Genomic DNA, 16733 nt, shown 5'->3' with positions numbered 1-16733 from the left:
ACATGCCTTTTAAAAAAAAAATATGTATTGAAAGAAGATGTACCTGATAATCAAGAGGAGTGGAAACCCAAAATCGATACTTTAATGTGCCAACCGCATGTACTGAAAATACCTAACCATGAATTTGATGCTTGAAATCAATATATTAGAGGCTATATGTAGTGTAGGCATAAGAAATAAGAATTGATAAGAATATAAAGAGATGTTGATAAGAACATTAAAAGTATGTTTATCTTGATTTAAGTTGTTTAAGGTACATAACTTTGAGTAGGAAATAAGAATCCTATAATAGTAAGAATTCTTATAGGAAATAAAAGTGTGTTATCAAGACAGATTTTACCTACTTTGAAAGACCACCTCAACGATATCGAGTCCTTTAAGTGCATGGACTCCTGTGGCGTGGGTCCACACCCTAAATACTCCCCACATCTGAGCAGAGAAGTATTGTGAATCCTATAACCTAGCAATGAGTATAACCTGCATGTTTTGATTAACAACGAACGGATTTATAGGAATTTACAATCCGGTGCTCAAATAGGAATTTATATTTGACCGTACGGGGCAAATACATATAGTTAATTGGATTCAATTAACTTTTTCTTTTCCATAAATTTCGTGTTATGCATTATGTCTTGATAGCGCACTTAATAATAAAATTTATTAAGAATATTATTTCCATTCTTGTAGTGATAACAATTCTTATTTACTTTGGTTCCCTATACAGTACACAAATTATTGGCATGAATTTGGAGATATATTTAATAGAGATATTTATGTCTCTTTTATTTATATCGCATTACTTTTCAGTTCCTTTTTTGAGTAGGAAATAAGAATCATATAATATTAAGAATTCTTATAGGAAATAAGAATTGATATATATCTAAACAAAAAAGGAGCAAGCCACGTAAGAAACTACTTGCCGTCTCGTTAAGGCACGTAGGAAAGAGAAAATATGAAGGGATAAGAATGAGGATACGATTTTATTATATATATATATATATATATATATGATTAACCTAGATGGTTGTGATATGAAGTTGGTAAGCAGATTGATAAACATATTGGCTAGTTTTCATTCTTTTCTATTCATTTTTCTCCTTAGATGAACAAATCAAGTAGTCAACCAATATGGTTTCTTGTTACATGTATAAATTAAAGTCATTATTGCCATATGACTAGCTTTTCACATTGCTAAACAGTGGACAATCTCAAAAGACTTGGTAATATAATTGCATTATTATAGCAAAGGATGCTCCCACCCTGTGAGAAAGATCTAAAACTTTTCTTGATTGGCAGTAGCATATTAATGGTAGAAACAGGCAATGCATAAAAATAATGGTAGGGTCATAACCTAATTCTTCTAATAATGTCAATTTAATACTTTATCAACATGCCTAGGACCACTACTATTTGCTTTCGTCATCTTTTCTTTAATTTCCTGATTTCCTTTCCTTTCATTTGGTGGAGATGTTGTCATATCAATGATGAATTCTTAGCGTACCATGACTTTTACTGGTGCACGCCCTCTTCTAGTCTAAGGAAAAAATGCACTTTTCATCCCCAATGTATGAGGTGTTGAACAATTTCATTCCTAAAATTTCAGTCAAAACACATTTTATCCTCATAATTTTATAATTTTGATAAATTTCATTCCTAAAGTTTCATGAAACACATTTCATCATCATATTTTCATAAATTTGATCAATTGAGGACAATCGAATGATTGTTAACCAATTTGAAGAATATCATCACATGACTAGTATGTCCTGTTAATAATTGTAATGTTAATACCTAATTCGGTCATTTATTAAATTACATAAATAATATTGAGTGTGTTCGGATAAGAGATTTTGTTTTTTAAATTTGTGATATGATATATGTGAGATAAAAAATAGATTGGATGATAGGTAAACAATTTGAGAAACACGTATATGATGCAACAAAACAAAATTTTGCTAATAAATGACAATCTAAACAATTCTTTCTTTCACGTTAATATTTTTCTCCAATTGGTTGCAATGGAATTATTTGAAAATTTTCTCCAATTGGCTATAATAGGGTTGTTTCTTCCCCATGATGTTGTTTCCTCTCAAACTTTTGTACAATTTGTGATTAAGAAGAGAGTAATACTGGCTAAAAATTGTTTTTTAAATAATAAAGTGAATTAAAAAATTATTTTTGAGTTTTTGTTGATCCAATGTTTTGTTGTATTTTACTAATCGGCATGCTATGGTCAAGTGATGATATTCCATTCAAATCGCTTGACAATCCATCAATTGTCCTTAATTAGTCAAATTTATGAAACTATTACAATGAAATGTGTTTGCATAAAATTTTAGGGACGAAATCGATCAAAATTATAAAATTATGTGGATAAAATGAGTTTTGACTGAAACTTTAGGGGCGAAATTGTCCAATACCCTAAACAATGATGATGAAAAGTGCATTTTTCCCTCCAGTCTAATCACATTTGCTACCTGCATGAGATGAATAGCATATTCCTAGAACAAAATATAAGCCCCAATTCATGGAATAGCAAAGAAAAAGTAAAAAAAAAAAAAAAGGAAACTAATGCCTTTAAAGCAAGCAGAAGCATAATTCCAGAGTAAGAAGTAAATGGAGAAGAAATACTTCATGGGATAGTTGTTGCTTAGTGCTTCTTACTTCTAAACACCTTATCCTATCACAAATACGCTACTTTTAGGTGGTTCATGTCGTTAAGTCTGGTATTTGGCTTGACTCATGGCTTTAATTGGATAATATGCGTAATGAAATCATCAACCTCTTAGAAGTGTGAGAAAAAAATGAATTATGAGCATTTAATTAAGGAAGAAGTGGAGATAGACCTGCTTCATCTGAAAATATTATACTCGCAATATTCATACAAAATTCCCCAAAAAGTCATTTTGATAAGCATGAGACTGGAAGATCAAACCAAATTCATTTTGATGAAGATTGGTGTTGCTGACACTGGGTAGAAATATATTTAATTAGTCATATTAAGTCAAATTGTGGAATTGGAAAACCATGTCTACCTTCTACAACTCAGGCGTTTCATTGTTTCTTTTCCGTTTAAAATTTCAGTACATGAATCGTGTCAAAAACGAGGGGGCTTAAACTTTACATCCCTGTGAGAGTGCCTAAACTACTTCTATCATACTACGGTGTCGTTTGCAAATGCGATGACTTATAAAGAACCATTTTTGACGTAAGTATTTTTAATAAAAATGCTTTTGAATTACTAAAAATTAGGCTATTTAAATTACAGAAAATTAGTTACCAAACACTCTAAAGATACTTTCAGTACTTAAAAGCGCTCTTTTTGCAGATGCATTGCAATTCCAAATGGAGTCTACATCTTTTTGAGACTTTGACTTAAACATTTTTTTTAAATAAAAAATAGCCAATTTAAAGTAATGGAGCACATTCATATTTTTATTTGACTTTTCCTTGTGATGACAGAAATAAAAAAAAAAAATTACAAAGGAAACGTGAAATTAAGACACCATTAGCACGATAATATTCCACTAGCCCGTAAGCATATCAAACCTTTTTTTATGTACAAAGCAATAAGTTCATTAACCTTCAATGAAATCAGCCATTAGCTCGTAAGTATATATAAAGGCCTAAATAAGTCAATATATAACTAGAGTACCACAACAACTTGTTTCCCCTTAAAAGTCACATGATTTGGTTAACAACACCAAGTTTAAGAGGAAAAAGGCTCATAAACAAATGAACTAGAATTTGGTTCACGGGATAACAGTTGTAGGCGGCTTGGATATGAGAAATATAGCTTGCAAATCCAGATTTTCTTTCCTTCATTCCCTTGTTTTTTTAATCATTTGCTCACGGATAATGTTCTATGATGTGGATCTGACATAAAGGTGAATTCAAATTTAGCAAGGAAAAACTTTGCTTTACAGGAACAAGGCGTACAAAAATTTTCCATCTTCAGTACAATAAGATGCAATTGTGCAGCGATAGCTAACGCACTACAGCCACTGTTATGTGAATGAAATGTGTTTCTCCGACTGTCCAATCCCTTTGCTGACTTTCTTGAAAGAAGCTAAATGGATTACACAACATCAAGTAGTGCATTTTGTGCCCAAACTTACTTAATGAATAGAACAACCCCAAAACTACATGCGAAATTTGGTTGAAGAAAGAGACACGACACTAAATCTCTAGTTAATTAGTGTAAAGAGATTTACGAGTTAGTGGAAGAAAAAATTATAATTTTTGTCACAAAAAGCTATGCGTTTTGCCATGCATTTTGATGGAAAGATGACTTAGAAATGCCTTTTGCCTTCATACACTAGAAATAATAATTACCATTTCCAATGTACTAATTCTTTCGTGGAAAGCAGTGTACATGGCTAATGACAAAATATGCATGTGTGGCTTTTTAATTTACTACTATTTGATTTTGATTTTTTTTCCCCTGTCTCGTCCGGGAGAGGTCTTAATCGGATCTTGTCCCCTGACCCTTGTTGCTATGCGAGGGGCAATTTTCTCTTGTTTCTTTCAATAAGAGCTACCAAATGATTTCTGGTCTCAAAGGCCGCATTGTCGTTTGTACTCCATCTCCAAGTTTATAGCTCTTTTACTAAAAAATTGCTGTGCATATACAAAATAGATTGTACATTATTCCTTTTTTTGCCTTAGATTCTGATTAACAAAAACATTTTTTCTCCTATTCTGTGACAAATTTACTTTTTATCTTCAATTCCATCCATCGATTTCCTCTTCTTCTGAATTTATTTGTTTCTTTGAATTTTTTCCCCCTTTCAGCTGCTTGATCCAAAGCCTTATGATTTATTCTATCTTTCACTAATTTGAAAATTTGTTAATCATCAGTCCATTCTGGATCGTTCACGTCATCAATGTATCAACTAATCAAATTTTTAATGCAAAACATGAAAGCTAATATTCATGACATGATTCCTTGAGACAGACATAATTATGGCCCTTGAAACAGAAGGGTCCCCTATGATTTTCTGCATGCCCTTAAATAAAAGACTCTAATTGTGAATGGTCTGAGACTCTTAGAGGAGGAACACAATAAAATGAAAGGAAGCAATTTTGCAACGTCATGCACACTCAATTTTAAAAATTAATGCTATAACTATATCTTCGCTTAACCTTGATTATTCATGATGATGGTAATGATGAATCATGATCGATCATACAATGCCCACTAAGACCAGTACTTGTTATTTTGTGTCTCCCTTTCATGCACCACTGTACAGAACAACAACCCAACAGTATGAAAAGAAATTCTCCGAAGCCCTTTATCATGAATTCATGACCACCACCTCAGAGTTCCTATCAATCTCCATTACATTTCTTCTTTATGTATTTCTTTTTTTTTTCTTTTCTTATGTGGATTATGGTAATGAATCTCTACACGTGTTTGAACTCACCAAACAAGTTTCCTAATTTATATCTTGTGCTGTGGCTATAAAATTGCTGCTTTTCAGACTTGGCAGTAAGTGGTTAGTGCTAATTAGTTGTCGGTCTCTTAAATATGGAACTCTTCCAATCTCTCAATGACTTTTTGATTGCTATACTAATTGAACTTTGGCACATTGGGTTAATAGGTTAATTTTATGTTATCAAATTAGAACAACATGAAATAATGTAAAAGAAACAAAAGGGCATCACAAATTGGATTCCGCTTGGTGTTACAATGATTGTTTTTTTTTTTTCAATTTTGGACGCAACATAAAGCATGGAAAGCATTTATGGTACATTAAACTTGTTAATCATTTCTGCATTCTACATTTAAATATTCGCTGACAGGAGTTGTCATTTTTTCCTAAAGTTTTTCCAAACAAAGTTGTAACTTGTACGATTTTAAATATGTTATGTGTTTTTTATTGTGGACTTATCTAACCGGTGCAGCTTAAAATAATGGAGTAAAAGTAATAATAATGAGGACTCTCATGAACAAAGTCCAAATTTATTTTGACAACTTCATCATTTATTAAGATCTTCGAATATGAGAGGAAAGGAGTGTAAATGAGAGATTCTGAATTCGACACCTCCTATTTATACTAGAAAAAAAAATATTATTGAATTAAGTACAGTTGGTTCGACAAATAAAAAGTTTATAACTTGAAGCCTTATTTGCAATATGGAATGGATGCTTCACAGTTATTATTTTAAATAGATAACGTCTCTTTCTCTATGTGATAATTATTTAGTAAAACAGATTTTGATCTTATAATGTTCATCAATTAACTCACAATTTAGCACATAGACTACTATAAGGTGTGTAACAGTAGCTCATGTTGGTAGCCCACCAAACAAACAGGACCCAACGTAAAGGTGTTTAGGCTAATGAATGAAGTAAAGTAGCAAATTTGCATGGCTAAATAATTTTAGTAAGGTATATTCTCTTGTATCAGTATTGTACATAAAAGAATGATTCCATTTGCTTCCAACGTTGGGATCTCATTTACTGAAAAATATGGCAAGAATGTTCAATCCTAAACGGTGCCCAGCTCCTAAATTGACCAAAATTTTCAATACCGAAGTGCCCAGCAATTTGGATGCTACAAGGCCGTCGTGCTATACGTCTTTGTTTGTCAGGTGAACTTTTCTTTATTCTTCAACTAAAAATACAACATGATTCAGCTCTTCTATTAATTATTGTAGATTCTAGTCCTTGGTTAAAACCAATGTTTTAAAAACCGGACCGTTAATTGAACCGGTGAAGTGAAAGGGTCGAGGTTCAACCGGTCGGACCGGTTCAACCTCGGTTCAATGAATTTTTTAAAAATTAATTTATATAAATATATATATGTACAAAATAAGACATGTAATGGACTAATTTAATACTTTGTATGATGAAAAGTTTACTATTTTTTAATAACTTGGATTTTTAAAAATAAATTTTTTAAATTATAAGTTAAAACAAATAAATTTCATCTCAATTTCAATTATATCTAACTCCAACCCCAAAATATCACAATATTTTGAAATTATACAAAATTATACAGAATTTAGATATTATGAACTTAAGTTTTAATTTACGTTTTGGGATTTAGAGATTGCAATTTAAAAAAGAAAATTTGGAATTCGAAGGAAGTCAAGAAAATCGAAAATAGAAATGTAAACTTGATAAAAAAAAAAGATAAAAGTGAGTGGTTGTGGCATTAAATAATTTGGGTTAAAAAAAATTCTTTTTTAACTTTTTTCAATTTAATGGACAAAAACAAAATTAAAAGATGGAAGAAAACATCAATAAATTAAAAATAAAGAGGTTTGATTAAAAAGGGAGTGACAAAAGAAAAGAGGAGAGAGAGAGAGAGAGAGTTGAAAATTAAAAAGAAAGAGCCATGAGGGAATGAGATTTTGTAAGAAAAATGAAAAAAATAAATATGAGCGTTTGCTTTATATAAATAAGTTATCAAAAAAAACTAATAAGATGTGATGGTGCAACGGTTAATACATTGGTCTTTTATTACAAAGGTTTTGGTTCGAATCTTGATAGCTGCATTTTGCAAAACTTAAAAAAAAAAAAAAAAAAAAAAGCTAAAAACCGGAAAACCGCCGGTTCAATCCGGTTCGGCGGTTTTCACGGTTCAACCGGTCTTTGACCGATTTTCTAGCAAAGTCAGCAATGTCATTGAACCGGACCGGTGCCATGGCCGGTTCGCGGTTCAACCGGTCGAACCGGCCGGTCCGGTCCGGTTTTCAAAACATTGGTTAAAACTTAAATAAACATGAACAAACAATAGTGGAAGTGTTTGGCACGTTAAATTTCCTTATTTTTTTTATTTAATTTATAAAACATATGCAAAAGATATACGTGAAACATATATATATATATATATAATCTAGAAATAGGCTTGTCTTTGAGTTTCTTTTCGTTGGTTCAGTCAACCAAAAGAAGATTCATTATTGATACAGCAAGTTATCATATATCGTTTCAAAAATGTGTTTTTCTTGGCCTTCAATGATATAATGTTGCAAAATAACATTTTTAATCAAATGAATATATATATATTCTCGCATATATTAATAGGAACATATCTAATTTGTGCCATAGCATTAACGTCAATGGGGCATCCACGCCAAACAAATTGAAAGCCCCCCTATTCACCAAAAAAAAAAAAAAAGAGAAGTGCAGTATTCTAAAGCAAACTAGCTTTAAAGATCAATCAGTCATAGGGCAAAATACCTTATTAAAGAAATACAAACCAACTTTATGTTTAAGCTTCTTGTTCTATCGGTCACATTTCCTAACAAAGATAATTGAGGCTCCAAATACAGATAAGATTTTGCATTTTCAGTTGTCAAATCATGGTTGCATAAATTTTTTTTTTATCATTGTAAAATGCTACTCCTACTACAATCTTCCACCATTCAGTCATTTACAGGATGTATCCAAAATTACACCGTTTTCTCGACAGTCCATTTCACCAAAAAAAAAAAAAAAAAAATCTTGAAACTGTGATCTTTGGAGGTGGACCAGTCAACTTTAAATAAGAGTAATCAAACTCCAAATTGTATTAGTCATGCCTGCTCTTTTGGGTTGCTTTTTTCTTTTAAAAAGGAGATATAATAGTGACTTCCTGAAATAAGAAAGAAAAGAAAAGCGTCTTAGGGATAGAACATTTCTTCACACAATCTGTTGACTAGATACATGAAAAGTAAGTAATTCTCGTGATGATCACTCTTATTCTTTCAAATAAAAATGGAATGTCTCACTAAAAGGACCAATAGTTTGAGAGCAACTTAATCCCTCACGTTATTATTATTTTTCTTTTTTTTTATAAACGATGCTTCACGTTATCCTATCTTTTTTTTTTTTTACCATTCGAGATTTTTTTTTTTTTTTGGCTGGAAAGAAAAATTTTCAAAATGGTGTAATTTGTTACCGAATTTCTCATCAATTTTGCCATTGAAACCAAACAAGGAATAAGGCCCTAGTGATCAAAAAGTTGAATCAAGATTAGAACCTATTAAATCTGGGAGAAAAAGAATAGGGGAGGCCATTCATCAAGTCTTAAAGTTTGGGCAATGGCTTTTTGATGAAAATAAAGCATGTCTTAGCAATGTGCCAATTTTATGGGTTTCTCATAAATATTCACGTACCATTTCAATTTTTGTTCTATTGGCCCGTTTTTAACATTTTGGAAAGAGTTCTTGGTTCTATGTACAGTGATAGTCTTTTGGGCATTTGCAACTTTCAAGCAAACGGTCCTGAATGGTCCTAGACATTCATGTAGTCTAGCAACATATTCTTGTAACTTGTAAGGACCAACATCCTTTTATTACTTCACTGGTTTTCACCGCGCATGCGACAGCAGGTTTGTTTACCTAATCCTTCAGCATTTTCCAGCATTAATGCATTAAGCAATTGGATTTTGCTAAAAGCCTACATGTCTAGTTCCAGATACTTTCATTGCTAGTTCCCATAAAGAACGCCACATTAATTTCTTCAAAAATGTACTTTCAATTTGCATCGGTATGGCTGTTACTAGATCACTCGCAAAACAGCTTACATGTTGCAAACGCCAGACAGGTTATTGTTAATATTTCACTTTGCACCATCAATAGATGATTAATTAATTCTTACTTAATTGCATCAACTTGTGTTTTGGACCGATTAACTTTTGATAATAACAAATCGATCTCTCGAATGAGGAGGCTGAAATGTCACAATCTGCTAGGTAATTTCCATTGGTCCCTATTTAAAAGTCACATGTCTAGTACAAAGCAATTTAATTAGGGTTTTGTTTCGTTATTCCTTTACTTCTTTTTTTTTTTTGTTTGGTACAATAAATAGAGCTCTGTTTTGTATGAATACTAGGCGTTATTTTCCAATTTGCGTGAAAAAATGGTCCATAAAGTCCTAGTCCGTAAACCTAGTACTCCCTCCCTTTTTTTATAACTGACGTTTAAGGGTTTGCACACCAATTAAGAAAAGTTTTTCATTGTTTAAATCTGTACACTACTTTTCTTTTGTACCCTCATTAATTGTCCAATTCACCCATGTTTTCTCTCACTAGAGTACTACTGCGAGAAAAGAAGAAAGAATACAGAGGGGCAGATAATTACTAGGGTTGTTACAAAGAGAGAAGCAATAATTACTAGGAGTAGTAATTAAGAACCCTGTATTGAAAAAGAGAGATAAAAAAGGTAAAATTGTGAAAAAATAATTAATACTGTATGGGGATAATAAAATGACAGATAAAAGTACACTAGAGCAAATTTCTTAAACGTCAGTTATAAAAAAAGGGAGGGAGTATTAGATTTGCAGCTTCGTACTGTTTTAACAACTCACTGAATCTTAATCACTATGGTTGGCCTAATGGTCAGGAGACAAGTTGCATTGTTGTGCTGTCCTAACAATTCATTGGATGATTCCTCACAAGTTGCAGCATCAATTTTACTCTATACATAATAACCTCATATTGGGTGCAAAAAACATCATAATCTAACATGGCGTATACATGCATTGCTATCTGACAAGAAATAAAACAGTAAAGCATTTTAAGACAGGATAACAGTTGAACTCAGTAAACGATTCAGAAGAGTTAATACAGGCTTATGACTCCAAAATTGTTCCATTTTTTGGCCTCCTTTTACATATGCAATATGCGGTTTTCGTAATTCTAGGTTTCTACTAGAATTGAAGCCATCGGAGACATGAATAATGCTAGGATGCCAGCTGAAATACAATTAATGTGTCAAATATTTGTGTTAAAAAAAATTCTTGACAACTAATAACTTTGTATGGGAAAAAAAAAAATTCAACATAGGGTATATAAATTAACTCACATTGGAAAGATAGAGCAGACAATTATTAATTAACGTCGTATTGCCTTCTTGACAACTAATAACTTCATATAGCAGAAAAAAAAAAAGGAACATACGATATAAATTAACTGATCACATTGGAAAGATAGAGCACACAATTATTAATTAACGTCGTATTGCCTTCCTCTCACGTTAAAAGAAAACAAATAAGAGGTTGTAATTGATGTACCAGATTATGAAATTAATAGTGAAATTAATGCTTTTTGGAACAAGTGACGGCACCCATATTAACATAAAGAAAGCGATTTCTCTCGATACTTCAACTAGGGTTAATGTTGAATTTTGGAACTGGAAATGTTCTCACAATTTTATTTGCTTAGGCTATTGCATCCATAATTTTCTTCTGTCGACCAAGAAAATATTTACGTAGAGTATGTCTTCAGCCCCATTTATAGACTATATATATAGTAGATTCAATAGTCAATAATGTATAATAATGTAATAAATGTGGGCTGTGAATAATGTATAATAATATTAGAAATTTTATGTGACTATTACTTATGTCACATAATTATAATCTACTAGTAAACTGGTACACCAAGTCTATGCAAGTATTGGTGCATGGACAAACCTCTAAATTAGTATGGTATCACTTCTTGATATAGATCCCAATTACTTTCAGTAAAGGACATTTTCCTCCAAAGCCAATACTAAATAGTAGGCATCATCCAAAAGTACAGCGTTAACCCATACCAAAAGGTAAAATGCGTAGAAAGTCAGGTTTTCCTTGGATTGAAGTTTTTCAAGGAAACATTTTTATGGTTTTCATAATCATATTTTATAATCAGCTTTTTATTTCACATACTAGGGGGAGTGTCCGCGTATCGCGCGGGCGTTTGGTGCCTATGGTTAAAGATAATTTTTCATCGAACGAATAATAGTACATTTTATAAAGAAGCAATCATCAAATATAACAAAACTAATAATAGTATATTCTAATTGCAATACATACTTATACATTTTACTTTATCAATACTTTTACAATTTTAACATTCCCAAAAGATCTCTACAGATGTCAGCTGAAAATCACCCAAGAGCAGACATAAGTTGTTTCAGACAAAGGAATATTCTCCAATGGCTCGTTATAGCAACGTGTTAATACGTCTTTGTGTTAATTGTACAACAAAAGCCACATTTCAATTAAATGTGTCTATAAAATTATTTCAGTAATTATACGAATACATAAGCTTATATGAGTTGTACTCAATGCAAAAACGGTTGCAAAATAATTCCATATTCCAGAAATATCCAGATGTCTCCATAAATCAAGGGATAATTTCAGAAACCTCTCCTGAGGTTTCTTATAATATCATTCAACTCCCCTGAGGTTTTTAAAATCTCACTTACCTCCCTTGAATTAACATTTCTTGTAATATTTTAACCCTTTTGGAGGAAATACAAGAAAGATAAAACTTTTGTTCCAATACTACTCTTATATTATCCTACTTATGAATTAGAACAACAATAAAAAATATAATAAGGTTAAATTTCTTGACTTAAATTATTTATTTTAGTTGTATTGGAACAAAAGCAAAATTTACATCTTGAAAAATTCACACATATGAATAGATTATTTTAGTTTTCAATACGACTTAAACAATACCATGAATTAAAACATATTTCCCCAAAAAATATCTTGGCTTCCTTAATTGTAATTGTGCACAAAATTCTTTAAGGTGTTAATTACTCTCTAAAATCCTCCTAAGTGATTGATCTTGATTAGATTTAATTTATTCATATCCTTTGCTATTCAACCATGACTTCAATGTAAAGAAATATGGACTATTATTAGCTAGCAATTTATTTTTTTAATTTACATATTTTACTTTTAAAATTTTATTTTGTTTTGGTTTTTTGGTTAAATAGTTATTAAAAGCAAGGGTAATGTTGTTAATTTGTGACCTTTGATAGGAATATTTAGTCTTGTCAAGTTGACAAGGGAGGTAAGTGAGATTTTAAAATTTTGAGGGGAATTGAGTGATATTATGACAAACCTCAGGGGAGGTTTCTGAAATTATCCCATGAATCAAAGTTTTAAATGTATAAGGGATAATTTCAGAAACCTCCCCTGAGGTTTCTGACACTTTCACTGGCACCCCCGGAGGTTCTCAAAATTTCACTGACCTCCCTTGCTTTTAAATTGGGCCCCTTTGCTGACATCATGAAGGCCAAAATTACAAATATATCCTATGAAGTTGGGGTTTATTACTATCGTTTAGTTGGAGAAAAAGGCATCTAAAGTGATTAATTAAACTTAACAACAATAACACAAACTTGATGGTTAATACATGAATTAAAGCTGGATTAGGGAGTAATGCGCCATTTTTGTGCCATTCTTGTGCCTGCTGTGAATATATAAATGTTTTTAAGTAAAATTCAAAAACATATTCCGGTAATTTCTAACGAAAAAAAACTAGTAGGTTATCTATTTAACATAAATTAAATATTTTTTTAAAAAAGAAATATCCCATAAAGTACCAATTCTTTATGGCTTTTCTCTATTACATGAATCAAGTACCAGGTTTTTATGGACATTTTATTCTGAATTATTTAATTTATGTTAAATATATAAATATTTGCAAATAAAATTCAAAAGCCGTTACACAAATATTTTTACGAAAGAAAAACTCGCATGTTTTGTATTTAATATAAATGAAATATTTGAAAGTAAAAAAAATTGTCCATAACATACCAGTTCTTTACGAGTTTTTTTCATTATATGAATAAAGTACTAGCTATTTATGAGTATTTTACCTCCAAATAAAAACGCAATTTTCAAATACGTTATTTTAGTTTTCATAAATTTGTTTAAATATGAAAAATTGGTTAAATAGCGCATTAAATACAAAACCGCTTTATGGTATGTTATGGGCAATTTCTTTTTTTTTTTAAACTTTCACATATTTAATTTATGTTAAATACAAAACATAGTAGTTTTTCTTTGGCCACTATTTAACCATTTTTTCCTATAAAGAGCTGGTATGTTTCCCATAAAGAGCTGATACAAAACATATTACAAAACCTGCCAGTTTCCCATAAAGAGCTGGTATGTTATGCGCTATTTTTTTTTTAAACTTTCACATATTTAATTTATGTTAAATACAAAACATATTAGTTTTCCTTTGGTCGCAATTTAACCAATTTTTCCTATAAAGAGCTGGTATGTTTCCCATAAATAACTGGTACAAAACATACTACAAAACCTGCCAGTTTCCCATAAAGAGCTGGTATGTTATGCGCTATTTCTTTTTTTTTTTTAACTCACATTTAATTTATGTTAAATACATACATTTAACTTTCAGAAATTGGCGTCAAATTACTTCTTCTATTGCCGCCTAGGAGTAATGATTTTTTAATCACCTTTATTAGATATTAAATTTATGTTATTCTAGTTAAATGTAATTACCAACCAGCAGATACATTTGTCAATTACTTAACGTAAGTAAAATTTAAAAGGTGATATACTAATATTTTTACGAAAGGAAAACTAGTAGGTTTTATATTTAACATAAATTAAATACGTGAAAGTAAAAAAAAAAAGTAATTGCCCATAACATATCAGTTCTTTATAGTTTTCCTCTATTACGAGTTTCTCCCATTTAATTAGTTTAATTAGTTACTTACTTTATGTTAAATAGATAACCTACTAGTTGACTTAAAATTTATGAAAACCGACATTTTTCCTGGCACATCTGGTGCTTACATTTTTTTGTATTGTACTTATTCCCCCTCAATTTTAGTAATCATTCTAATAATTTATTCTTCTTTCAATCTTCTACTAATACAAGGAGCAAAGGGGCAGCCATGGAATAAAAATACCTTCTCACACATGAAAATAATATTGCAATCAGATTTGGACTGCAATGTTACCAAAAACTCAAAAGCAAGGGAGGTCAGTGAAATTTTGAGAACCTCAGGGGGTGCCAGTGAAAGTGTCAGAAACCTCAGGGGAGGTATGTGAAATTATCCCAATGTATAAAAATGAGGGCTTTCGCTAAATATATCTAAATACATGCTACCCTCATTGTACTAAAAGTTTTAAAAACAAAAGTACACAATATTTCACATTTCCAAAAAACCCCTATCCATGCGGTTGAAATTCAAACTCCCTTAACCACAACTCATTCTTATATAGTATAAGATTATCAAATAGTTACAGTATACTTTTCTACAAATAATTCAGAAAATAACAATTCAAATAGGACCTTAATTATTCAGCTGAGCTTTTGAAATTAATGTTTATTTCCTGATTAGATCTTTATTAAGAATCCTCAAAATGAGTTGTAGTTTACAATTTTCTTCTCCTTTCTGTTAAATTTCCCATTAGGACTGTAGTTTGTAGTTTTTCTCTACTTTAGCCCATGTTATAGATTAGAAGATGATTATCTCTCTCTCTCTCTCTCTCTCTCTCTCTCTCTCTCTCTCTCTCTCTCTCTCAAGTGCACTTCTCTCTCTTTTTTTTTCTCTCATATTATGATTAAGTATTGATTTTTTATATTGTGGCTCCTAGAATGAAGAAAAAAAAAGCACGGTCTAAAATTATGGGAGTGTTACAATTTTGACACCCAAAGTTTAGGCTCTACACACTAAAGTGTTTTCCAAAGTTCCAATAAAAAAAAAAAATGTAGTCCTTCATTTCAAAATTTTGATAGAAAAGACAAAAAGAAAATAGAGAATTTGGGCAACCATTACAGGAACATTAATCAAAATAATAAGATATTTTTTCTGAGGATAATTACATATCTTCTGAGTTATATACCAAATAGCATCAATATATGTAATAATTTCTATAGATTTATGCATGTGAGAAAAATAAGATGATATAATCATATAATCTTCCTATAAGTAATGTCTCTACAAAAAGATAATAGTTAAATGTTGTATTAAAGTAGTATAAGTTTTGAAAATTGTAATAAAAGTACCTTTCTTTTGGTTTCATTATAACTTTTAAATTTATCTGTACATTTTTATTTTTTTTTAATGGAATTTAAGAAGTAAGAAGGGGAAAGAAGGATTTGAACTCAGGATTTCAAATTCGTACATATTTATACTTATATGCCTAATTATACCGAACTCATGTTTTTGCAGCAAACTTTAATTTAATCGTATATTTAAAATAAAGATTGTACTATATAGCTACAAATAGATTGGTGGATGTAAAGTCAGCATAAATTTGGAATTTCCCAAGTTCGGGTCGGTAGTGGAAGATGGATCGGACTATAGAAAGTACGTGATAAATATGCCTCTTTTTTTGGTTTTTACTAAATGTGCCTTTTTTTTTTTTTTGGGGGGGGATTAGACGCAGTTCGTCTGAAAGCAGTGAAAACTCAGCCGCAGCAAAAGATTTTACATTTTAGGGTGAAATGCACTTTACCCCCTTATAGTTTAGCAATTTTTCATATAATCTCTTATAGTTTCAAAAGTTATATATATAATCCCCGCATAGTTTAAATTAAGGTATCAAAGTGACGGAAAGAATCCTTTGTAACGGAATTCAAAAAAATGTTAGGAATATCTTTGTTTAAAAACTAAAATGAACTGAAATAACCAAAATATAGAAACATAATATATAAGACACTTTAATGCCTTATGGTTTTATATTTTAATACGTAATCTCCTTCTAGTTTAGTGGTTTATCACATAACTCCCTTATTGTTTTTAAAATATATAAATAAACCCTGTAGTTAATTAATAATTTTCACTTTTATAGATATGTACTTTTGACATTTTAATTGATTGAAATACAAATTTCGTCACTTTGATATTTTGGTCCAAACTATAAGGAAGTTATATATAGTTTTTCAAACTACAAAAGGATTATGTGAAAAAATGCTAAACCATGGGGTGTAAAGCGTATTTTACCCTACTTTTTATTGCTTTGTCTTTCCTCAAAGCTA

This window comes from Coffea arabica, chromosome 3e (genome assembly GCF_036785885.1).
Source record: "Coffea arabica cultivar ET-39 chromosome 3e, Coffea Arabica ET-39 HiFi, whole genome shotgun sequence".
NCBI lineage: Eukaryota > Viridiplantae > Streptophyta > Magnoliopsida > Gentianales > Rubiaceae > Coffea > Coffea arabica.
Note: the sequence above shows the minus strand (reverse complement) of the source record.